We start from the raw sequence: 12,048 nt of genomic DNA, 5'->3' as shown, positions 1-12,048 counted from the left end.
AGGGCCTTGTTTTTGCAAGGCAAGTATTCTACCGAGTGAGCTATCTCCCCAGCCCTTTAGCGTTAGATTTTAACAGGGAAAGACATGGCTGAAAAATTTTCACTATGAGATCTGGGAAAAGAGGGAAATCTGCCACTTGGAAGGTGAGTTTCCCAATTCTGTCACTGAGCTTTTCCCCTTTTGGGTATAGTCTGTCACAAGGTATCTATCCTCACAACTGAAGTAAGAGCTAGGCTATTCTATCTCATGGGGGTGGGGTGAGGTGGTTTGTTCCTGAAACTATCTTTCCAAGGTTGAAGATGAAGTGGGCAGGTGCCTTGGTGGCCTTTGGATTTTGTTTGTGACCAAACCTGCCACAGTGGATACAAATAAGAGTGAGTGGTTACCAAAATACCTGACAAGAACAACTTAGAGGAGGAAAAGTTTATTTGGAGTCCATGGTTTCAGAGGTCTCTGACTACATTGCTCTGGGCCTAAAGTGAGGCAGCATATCATGGGGGAAGGGCCCAGCAGAGGAAAACTGCTTAGCTCATGGTGGGATCAGGAAGGAGAGTGAGAAGAGAGAGAGAAGGGGCCACAGGGCAGATGCATCTTTCTAGGGCACGACCCACCTCTTCCAGCCATGCCCCACCTGCCTATAGTTATCACCCAACCAGTACAAACTAGCATAGACTAATTAGGTTATAGCTCTCAGAATCTAATCAGTTCACCTCTGAATATTCCTGCATTAACAGGAGCTAAAACTCCTGTTATCTTTATCATAACAAGTTGTCATCACCATGAACCCTGGGCTCTGACTACAGGAGGCTAAGGCATACATACAATCCTTCTCCCATGGTGACCCCAGTCCCAGCTCCAAAACGTCTGATGTTACCTCCATGTCTTCTTCAGTAATCATTTCACCTAGTGAGAAACCAAGTGGCCCCTCTGATCTCAGAAGTTGGATTTTGGGGGAAAGTTTTTTCACAAATGACTCCTGCTCTGAATGCTTAAGGTATGCCAAATTCCCCAAGAGACACCTCCCGGCACCTTTTACATGCCTTGCTGGGAAACCCTCTCCTTTTTGTAGCCTCTAGTCACAATGTTAGGCCAGTCCTAGAAATGACTGCATTTCTGCTCTTGGCTCTGCTTAGCAGTATATCCCTTAGATGCTTCAAGTCCATATTGAGTTCCTGTTGCTGGCCCCAGCAGGCCTTGACTTTATCTCTAGTTTCTTGTCTCCAAGGCTCACCACCCCATGACATTTAGGAAGCATGTACTGACTCCAACTTGATCTGCTGTGCCTGGCACTGCTCTCCTTCCAGATGCCTGCAGTCTCTGAGAGTCTGTTTTGTCTACTTGTGGTCCCTTTGATTGCATGATGGGCAGCTCTCCCAGGAATCCTGCAGTAGGTATGAAGGGAGGGGGCTGGGCTGTTCAGGAATATCTATAGTAGACTTCCTCTCCGGTTCTTGAAAGACCTCATCTAGTTTCTTAAGAAATCATGTTAAGGATGGTGCAAAAATCTCCAGCCTGAGAATTCTCAATTTAGTGCCCACAGGAGGCTCTGTCTGGAGCATCCACTTTGAACAATGCAACTTCCCCAAAGATCTAGTGCAGATCTTAGGGCAGTTTCCACACACTGATAGTTCAAGGATCACCCTAATTTGTGATGTGTCATATATATATATATATATATATATATATATATATATATATATATATCTTATCCTCTGAAGAGAGATTGCTGATCAGGAATAGGAAAGCTGTCTACTGCTCTTAAAATATCCACCCACAAAGGCACATTTGCTCTTAAAATATCCATCCACATCCCTGAGCTGAAACCATGGTTGCCTGAGTTGTAGATCAAGGGATGAAGACTCAGGTTTTGAGGAGAGCTGTGTTTCTTTCAGTAATCTTCGGACATTAAAGAACAAACAAACAAAAAACTACTATGTGCATAAGTGCACTATGCAAATATTGATTTGTTTTTTATTTTAAAAATTTTTGTGGTGGTGCTGGGAATTAGGCCAGGCAGGTACTCTTACCATGGAGCTTTGCCCCATGCTCCTAAATATTTGTTTTATTTATATTTGTTTTTCCATATTTTTATTGGTGCACTCTAGCTGTACAAATGGTAGAATTTGTTGTTATATATTCATACATGCACACAATATAACAATATTTGTGTCAATCTCATTCCCCAGTATTTTCCTTTTCCCTCCTCCCTCTCCTGGCTCCCTTTCCTCTATTCTGCTCATCTCCCTTCCATTTTCATGAGATTCCCTCACCTAAGGGAGAAACACAGGACCCTTGACTTTCTAAATTTGGCTTTTCACTTAATATACTGTCCTCTTGTTCCATCCATTTTCCTGCAAATGACATAATTTCATTTTCTTTATGGCTGAATAAAACATTTTTTAATGTTCATGGATCTACACCTAGGCTAGTTCCATTGTGTGGCTATTGTAAATTGTGCTGCTACAAACATGGGTCTGCATATATCTGTAGAGTATGATGACTTTAATTCCTTAGGATAAATACTGAGGAGTGGTATACTTGAGTCATATGGTGGTTCCATTCCTAGTCTTTTGAGGAGCCTCCTTGCTAATTTCCGTAGCAGTTGTACTAATTTACAATCCCATCAACAGTGTAAAAGTATTCCTTTTTCCCCCACTTTCCTTTCCAGCATAAAAATATGGAAAGCTTCACAAATTTCATGTCTTGCTTGTGCAATGACTATGCTAATCTTCTCTGTATCATTCCAATTTTAGCATATGTACCCAAAATGAGCACTAAATATTTGTTTTAAACATCGTTTTAAAAATCCTTGCCTGACTATAGGCCTCTAGTTCATAAATGGCCTAGAAAAGAGCCAGCCCTCCCAGGTCACCAGCACACAGGGACAGAGCCTCTTGACCCTGCTTGTGACAGCATTGCAAGCACATGCCTGACATACTTTGGAAAGCCTGCCTGGTTCTATTACTGGTACATGAAAGTTTTGCTCCAGCAGCAAATCTCTAAATTTAGATGCTTTTCAGGATGAACTCTAAGTGATCTTTGTCCCCAAGACTAGTAAGGAATTGGAGGGCACCTTGCTTTTTATCTACTAATTCAAATGCCAGAGATGATTGATATTTTATAGTGGAAAACTTGTGAAGATTATCATATTAATGGAAAATTAATCAAACAAACAGGAAATATGTAAGATTTCTCCTTCACAGTTTCTTGGTAAAAATTGACCCTAGGTATAACTCAAGTGAAATAAAAATTCTTTTCCTGGTAACTCTCTGGAGCTATCTAGATACAATTAAGGACTATTTTAATACAATTTGGAAATTTAGTTCTAATATAATGCCTCAATGCATAAATTTGACATTTTAATCAAGGAAAAGACACCTTCATGATACATAAAAAAGAAATCAAGAACTTTAAAGGAATGCTGAATTTATCAAAGAACCATCTCCTGTCAAGGTCAGTCCCACTAATTATCTTATATAGAGTCAAGAATGTAAGTGTAGATTCAGATCACCTGGGTTCCAATCCTGATCCTGCTACCACTAAATGGGTGATGTTGGGTGATTTATTTAATTGCTTTGGTGCCTAGATTCTTTGCCTGAAAATAGAATCTAAGAATACCTTCTTATTATGATTATTAAATGACAGCTTATGAAAAGAACATATAGTCCTTAATAAACGGTATTATCCTGTCTAGATGTAATGACAGGAATTGACATATCCTGAGCAAAGGAAGTTTTTTTTTTTTTAAACTGGGAACATCAAGGAATAATGGAAAAATTACACAGAAAAAAGAGGGGTTCTGGGGAGCTTTGTCATTTAGCTGCCCTGGACAAATCACCTAATTCCCTTGGGTCTCAGTTTCTCTATCTGTAAAGGGAGCCCTGTGCCTAGCATCCAGAAGGGTGTTTGGTTAAATTATTTCCAAAGGTTTGTCTAGTTTTGAAAGTACTAGCTTTTGTTTCATTGTTCTGTGATGCTGGGGATTGAACCCAGGGCCTTGAGCAGAATTTTTAAGTACTTTTTTCTGAGCTACACTTCTTGCCCTAGTACTGGGTATTTTTTTGGTTGAAGGGACTTTGATGGAAAATTATTTTGATTCAAGAAGTACTCAAATCAGGACAAACCTGAGGGGACATAGAATTCTTTGGAAAAAGAATTGTGTGGCCATAAGAGGCTATAAGTTATCAGTAATCAGGTTTTACTCTGAGAGAGAAAAGTCGCCTTTATAGACTGAGATTTGGGGAGGAACAGCTGTATTTCCTACCCTGAAACTGTACACCCAACAACCCTCCCAGTCTTTCACACCATCCCCACCAACTTTCCAAGCTGGGTCTCTAGGTGAGTACTTTTCCTCCGTGCAGCCCATACTCCCCAGGGAGAGTCCTAAGTCAGCTTTCCCTCCCTCCAAGCCATCCCTCCTATGCTAAGTTTGCCCTGCTCAGGCCCTGTTGGTAGGATGGTTTGTTTCCCCAAATTCTGTCCCCTGGATCTTTCCATTTTCAGCTTCCAACTCAGGGACTTTTTGGAGTAGACAGTCACATGTATTAAGCCATTTATGACATTGCTGGCTTGAGCATGCTCCTGGTCATCTTTTTATGAATTAGGGTTTGATTTAAAGAGAAGAAATTAATAGTTTAAGTTCCAAATTTCAAAGTATTATACACCAGTTATAGAAATATTTAGAAAGGATAAAGAAGAAATTAGATATCATGTGTGATCTTCTGACCCAAAGATAGCTACTGTTAGCAAGGTATTTCTCATCCTTTATTTTATATACATATTTATACTGTATCTATATCTGCTTCTACATAATTTTGTATGTTTGAGCTAATACTTTACATACAAAATGAACTCATATGTCAGTACTTAATATGTAGTTTTCTATGACCTTCTCTCTGATCTGTCTCAATCTGCTTCTTCTTGCCAGTCACAATGACACTGATCTGCAGCTTGGAACTAAATTCCTGTGAAAACCACACTTTTTTTTTTTTGGTACTAGGGATTGAACCCAGGGTTGCTTAACCACTGAGCCACATTCCCAGCCCTTTTCAGTTTTTTAAAATTTTGAGACAGGTTCTCATTACATTGTTGCTTATGGCCTTGCTAAATTGCTGAGACTGGCTTTGAACTTGATCCTCCTGTCTTGGCCTCCTGAGCGGCTGGGATTACAGGTGTGGGCCATTCCACCCACCCGGCCACAATAAAGAGCCCGTAACTTCTCCTTGTTCCCTCGGACTCTTAACAAAGCCTGGTACTTCCCTTTGTGGCCCTAGGTGGCATGGTGTACTCCTGCTTCCTGGGAACTGTGAGTAATGAACTGTCCTTTCAAAGGAAGTTATGGTCTTATCTGTTGGCCTCACCATACTTGAGTTGTAACAAAACCTATATTTAAAAACAGGTGCTAGGGTCTGGGGTTGTGGCTCAGTGATGGAGTGCTTGCCTAGCATGGGTGAGGCACTGGATTCGATTCTCAGCTCCACATATACATAAGTAAATAAAATAAAGATCCATCAACAATTAATAAAAGTATCTTTAAAAAAACAGCGTGCTAATATGGACAATGACTGAGTGGTGGTGGGTGAAACATTGTGACAATGTAAAGGAACAGTAGAGCTGCAAGATGTGACAGCAATAGTAACATTAACTAGCAGGATTTAATGATTTACAGTGTGTGAGAGAATATGATGATTATCATAATTTATAGCAGTTGTAATCTCACAAGCAAAAGGCTTCATTGCTTCACAGAGTACTTTTACACATATTATGTAATTTGTTTCTTACACACCTTTAGCTATATTAATCTGTCTGATTACAGAATGGGCTAGGCCTTCTGGTGAGTTCATAGAACCAGAAATAAAATTGGAGCTCACCAGATCCAATCTTCTCGTTGTACAATTGAGGAAATAAGGCCCCTTGAGGGGAAGAGGGTCTGGTTTTCTCTGACCCCCATCTCTCTGGCTGTATTCACAGATATTATTCTTTATTGACTAAGCCCAACCTGATTAGGAGCCTTCTCAGAACCTGGCAGGAGGAGGGGCATAGCCCCAGCAGCTAGTGGACTCCAGATCAGCAGCTCAGGCTTTCTCCTCCACTGAGGTTTGGTCAACACCCCTTGGTTACCACTCAAGGTCCCTCTTCGCCTTGAGCCAACACTTAACCAAGACCCCAGGTGGGATCCTTTTTACCTCTGCTCACAACACTGTAACAACAGCACCTCTCACACCCCCATGACAATGATTGAGGAGGCCCTGGCCCTCCTGCAGGGTAAGCGCCTTCATATCCTGGGATCCCAGGCTGGCCTGGCATTGGGGACCCAGGAAAGGGAATCAAAGTTGCCTGGAATTTCAAGGCAGGGGCTTCATTACAACTGTTCCAATTCCATTAGCCAGTTCAGAGTGAAGTTGGCCACAAAACTAACCATATATAGAAGGCTGAGCTATTGATCCAGGTTCCTCAAATTGCCTGGGAATGAAATTTGCCTTAGAAACTAGGGTTAGAGTGAATTTCTAGTCTAGAGGTTGGAGGTAAAGTTTAAAACCTTGCAGGACCAGGAGTTGGACAGTGCTGCTGGAGACATTTCCTATTATCTCTTTCTTTTTTTCATTCTCTTTCTCTCTCTCTGCCCCCGCTCCCCCACTTCATAATGGGGAATGAACCCAGGGGCACTTTACCCTTGAGCTACATCCCAAGCCCTTTTTGTTTTTGATTTTGAGACAGGATCTCAATTAATTGAGGCCCTCCTCAAACTTGTGATCCTTCTGCCTCAGCCTCCCAAGTCACTGGGATTACAGATGTGCGTTACCACACTTGGCTTCTAACTGCTTATTTCATAAGTGGTTCTCATAGAACCATGGGAAGCTGAGACATTTAAGGTATGAATGATGGGTCTGATTCTGCTCGGAATCAGAGTTTCCATTTGAGAAAAAAATTAATGGTAACAGCAAAGCTTGATGGCAGCAGTGAGGAGGGGGCAAGTATAGTCAGAGAGATAGAAACTGTAAAAATAGAAAGCACTGGAACTGTCTGAGCTAGTTTCAGTGCTGTTAACTATAGTCAGGACCGACTCAAGCTGCTTCTGACGCCACCACCAGAAATAAAACCTGACTACCTCCTCTGGATTGCCACCTTCACCAGCAAAATCCTGTGCTGCATGTGTGCTGAGGACGGGACTGGCAACTGGTGCAGGGTGCTGGTGCAGGAGATTTTTAGTTGGGGGCGGGCGGGGGATGGTTGTTGCAAGTGGCCAGCAGAGGCAGGGACCAGGAAGTTAAAAGGATGGTAAAAGCAAAGGGCTGGGTCACCAACAGCCTCAGACAGGATCCAGGTGAGCTGTGGGCATGAAGAGGTAGCAGATCAGTAAACAATCAGAGGGAAGCTTGTTCCTTGGTTTGCAAAGAGGCCCTGAACCAAAGAGATAGGCAGAAATGGAGGCCAGGGGTCTGAGATGGTATCAGGAAAGCTCCAAACTTATCTGAGAGGAGGTCACAGCTCTGTGACCAGGGAATTGGGATGGTTCATGTTTTTTATATCAAATCGAATTAAGTTTTATAGGTAGCTATAGGATGGTCTTTCTACTCCCAAAGAATGGTCTTTCTAGGCCTTCAGGAGACCAGGCCTCTCAGGGAAGCCCAATGCCCACCTTCATCCTCACTTCCCCAGAGGCCTAGTGACAGATGTTAATGTGGTATCTTTGGGCATTTGAATCTCAGGGAATGACTTTGATTTTTCTCTTTAGGACCCTCCCTTCCAATTCCTGGGACCAAGGATCAAGATGTAGGATTATAGAATACAGAAAGCAGTATGAAGAATTAGAATGAACCATCCACAATTCCACTCTCCAGAGGCAACCTCTCGGTTTTTTCATTTGTGGAATGGACATCATTATTATAAAGGATCATTGTATTAGATGAGGCAGATGCTGTCTTAACATTTTGGTATTCTATTCTTTTCATTACACGTGATTGGAACCACAATGTATATGTAACTTTTATTCTGCTTTTTAATCTTAATAATCAATCATCACTAATTTTATAGTTACAAAAGTACTCCTGTGTGTGTTTTTTTTGTGTGTGTGTGTGTCTGCGTGTGTGTTTTCCAATAAAACTTTACTGAGAAAACAGATGGTAGGCCAAAATTGGCCTGTAGGTGGCAGCCTGATGACCTGGGGGTGTAGAGAGTCCAGTGCTGGATCCTGCCCTGGTGTAGAACAAGGGGCAGCTACTGATAAATCAGCATTGACAACAATGAAATGATGACATTGTCCTTCATGGATACAGAGGTGAATTGGTTCTTTCTCTACCCAACAGAAACTCACTGGGAAGGATAGACAGGGTGCTGGGGGTAAGCATGCTGGAGGTTGAGATTTAAGCAGAACTGCCTTGCTTAAAAATCTGAATAAATCCCACTTAATCTGGGGTTCCCTGGATCAATATTTAATTCCTTACACAGCAGGGCAGATCCTCTGAGAGAGGAAAGCTAGGACCTGACCTCATAACAGCTAATTTTAGCCCACTGTGGCCTTGCTTCCTGCTATCATTTTGTTAAGATACTGCAAAGAACATGTTATTACGTTAATCTTTCTATCAAATTTAGTCTATTTTTTGAGTATTAGATGAGTGAGAAACTATTTTAACCTTCTAGTACACTGACTTCTTTTTTTTTTGTACCAAGGTTTGGACTTGGGGCACTTAACCACTGGGCCACATTCCCAACCCTTTTTATTTTTTTTATTTTGTGACAGGGTCTCAATCCTAACTTGCAATCTTCCTGCCTCAGTCTCCCAAGATGCTGCGATTACAGGCATGAGCCACCATGCCCAACATCTTCTGTTTTTTTTTTTTTTTTTAATTAAGCACTTTAAAAATGATTGGAATCACTTAGCTAATATAATTTTTATTCCATCTTTTTTCTTTGTAGTGCTGGGGATTGGACCCAGCATTTCATTCATGCTAAGCAAACACTTTACCACTGAACCATACCACCCCAGGTATTCCCCTTTTACAAAATTTTTATTTGAGACAGGATCTCACTAAGCTGTTCAGGTTGATCTTGAACTTGCAATCCTCCTGCCTCAGCCTCCCGAGTAGCTGTGATTGTAGGCATGCATCACTGCACCAGATAAACTTTTTCTTAATATTATTTCATGACTATTTTTTTTTTTTTTTTTTTTTTTGCGGTGCTGGGGATTGAACCCAGGGCCTTGTGCTTATGAGGCAAGCACTCTACCAACTGAGCTATCTCCCCAGCCCTCATGACTATTCTTATGGTCACAATTTGCACATAGGTATTAAAGCTGAATCTAAAAAGTATATTTAAGGATCTTACTACATGGCTTTTTTTTTTTTTTTTTTGCAGTGTTGGGGATTGAACCCAGGGCCTTATACTTGCAAGGCAAGCACTCTACCAACTGAGCTATCTCCCCAACCTTCTTACTACATGTTATCAGGCAAGTGTATTGTTTATTTCTCACAGTCCTTCAGTGTTTAGCGTAGACTTTAACAAGGACTTTTCAACTGAGAATTCCGAGCTTGGGTTCTTCACTCCCACTTCACTCCAATGTCCAGGCTTGTCTTCCTTGTTCTTGCCTGATGATCATCCCCTCTAGCATAGAGAGGAGAATCTGAGCAGGTAACACCAAGAGAGACTAGGATTTCCTTTCTCCACCCTAGATAGTCCTGTCCCTCAAGAACCCAAGTCCGTGTTCTGATCTTTTCCTGACTTCTTTTTTTTAATTTGTGTGCTTTTTATGACATGTACTAAATACTTCCCTAAAGTTTAAACTGAGACATACCTACCAGAATGGCATAGATCATGCCATCAGCTAATGAGATCAAATCCAACATTTATTTCCCTTGAACTAGACCTTGTATTAATTTGAAGTGCTCAGTGGTACCAAATCCTTTAATTTAAAGATTTTAAAAGAAAAACATAACCAGAAGACCTAGTTTGCTGTTAAAGGCTAACAAATGATCTGGAAGGGAGGGCTAAAAAGAAATCACCCTCTTTTCAAATAATAAATAAATGCTTAAAGTCCTCTACCACAAAAAACAGATTCTTATAGTTTTGGCCTCATCCTATTCACAACCTTGCTCAGAGTAGGACATGGTAGCTTCCTGCCACCCCCAAATGGGAAAAATTCACCCAATCTCTATTGTCTTTAATATATATTTCAGGGATATGTGTGGGTTTCGGTGTTGTTAAATTTATCCAGTTTACATTTGATTGGTCCATAACTAACACTTGTAAGATTTATACAGTCATATTAAATAGTATTTACACAGCTCTACCCTGTCATCCTAAAAAATAAAAAAATAAAATTTCCATCACTAGGCGATCAACCATCTAAACTTTTAAAACCCTAACTGAAATAAAGCAGTCATTTAATTCACAAATGTAGCTGTTTCCCTAACAAATCCAGTCACACATACAATGTAACAAAGTCCTTACAATTCAGGGACATACAAATATCTTTTTTAAAATCTGAACTGTAAGTATGTACATTAATATTTATACCATGAAATTGGGAATACACTTAGGTCTATGAAATACCATACTATAAATAGCAATGTTTTTTTCAATCTTTAGCAGAGGCTAATACAATCCAGTGTTTACCTGGCTAATGCTGATTGAAAGGGGACGAGTTGGCTTTGCATAATAGGATGCACAGTGTCAGCTAGGTCGATGTGATCATCTGCATGCTTCACGTGACTGACCAGTCAGGACCAGAGCCAGTCTGATTTACCTAAATGACAAACTATTTATAAAGGTGTCTAGAGTTATCTATCTTTTAATATAAGCACCCCTCTTCAATCACCTTCAGAAAGTTTCTTGAGTATTCTCTTGAGGATTGGACTCTAAGCAGCTATACAAAACTATAATAACTGTAATGCAGCCAGGTGTGGTTGTGCACACCAGTAATCCAGGGATTTTAGAGGCTGAGGCAGGATAATACCAAGTTCAATTCCAGCTTCAGTAATTTAGAAAGACCCTGTCTTAAAGAAAAAAAAGACAAAGATGTTGTTTAGCACTTTTGGGTCCACACCCCAGTACAACAAACAAACACACACAAAAAGTAATGTACCCATTACTAGGTACTATGCTAGAAAATCACCTTTCAAATGTTAATCTGACACTATAACAGCAGTTGGGTTCTCATTTACATGGGTAAACTATTTTAGTAACTTCCCTGTAGAAGAAAAGAAGATGTAATTCTGATGGTCAGAGGATGTTTTAAATAACTGATCTCCATAGCTACCAGGTTAAGGAACGATACAGGTTTTGCCCTTGTGTCCCTTTTTCATCTTGAATTTTGTTGTCTTCTGAGCAAACTGAAGGGCAGGGAGTGCAGATATTGGGCTAGAGGAGTCTGCATAGTAGATGTATCATTGTGGCTGGGGTTGAGGGATTGGGTGACCAAGGAAATATCCTTCTCAGTCAGAGAAAGAGGATGAGGAGGAGAAAAAAGAAGAAAGACGGGGAAGAGGAAGAACACCCTGAATCAGCAACCTCACCATGGAGTGCCAGAAACCAGTTCATTCCTATGCTCTGTACCACATAATCAAAAATGGCATAGGCATACGCTTTGTCGAGATCAGTATTCTGGTTTTTTTTTTTTTTTTTTGGTACTGGGGATTGAACTCAGGGTGCTTAACCACAGAGCCACATCCCTAGCCCTTTCTATATCTTATTTTGAGACAGAGTCTTGCTAAGTTGCTTAGGGCCTTACTAAATTGCAGAAGTTGCACTTGTGATCTTCCTGCCTCAGCCTCCTGAGCTGCCACTGTGCCTGGTGAGATCAGTATTCTGGATGTATGCATGAATGGATCTCCTGGACACTTTTTATTCCACACAATTCATTGTTTCTGGGAGGTAGAGCTGCAGACTGGCCTTGGGAGAATATTTTCTTTCTGTAACAAACTTCAGAGTGTTGGCAGAGCAGGACTTTCTACTTCTCTTGTGAAAAGAATATTGAGACCTGGATCCCCTTTCTTCAAAATGGCAGCTTGGGAGGCTGGGGCAGGAGGAATCAAGAGTTCAAAGCCAGCCTCA

The 12,048-nt window shown here is 41.0% G+C and overlaps 1 non-coding gene and 1 pseudogene across 1 annotated transcript; both read right to left on the bottom strand.

The window, feature by feature from the left end:
* Nucleotides 1-2,671: 2,671 nt before the first annotated feature.
* On the bottom strand, nt 2,672-2,775 carry LOC124993901 (U6 spliceosomal RNA). The gene has a single exon (XR_007110413.1). It is a non-coding gene; the product is annotated as a U6 spliceosomal RNA (small nuclear RNA).
* Nucleotides 2,776-11,838: 9,063 nt separating this feature from the next.
* Nucleotides 11,839-12,048, bottom strand: part of LOC124993609 (prickle-like protein 1) — a 34,203-nt pseudogene continuing 33,993 nt past the window's right edge.

Source organism: Sciurus carolinensis, chromosome 9 (genome assembly GCF_902686445.1).
Source record: "Sciurus carolinensis chromosome 9, mSciCar1.2, whole genome shotgun sequence".
NCBI lineage: Eukaryota > Metazoa > Chordata > Mammalia > Rodentia > Sciuridae > Sciurus > Sciurus carolinensis.
This window is presented reverse-complemented; position numbering and strand designations above follow the sequence as displayed.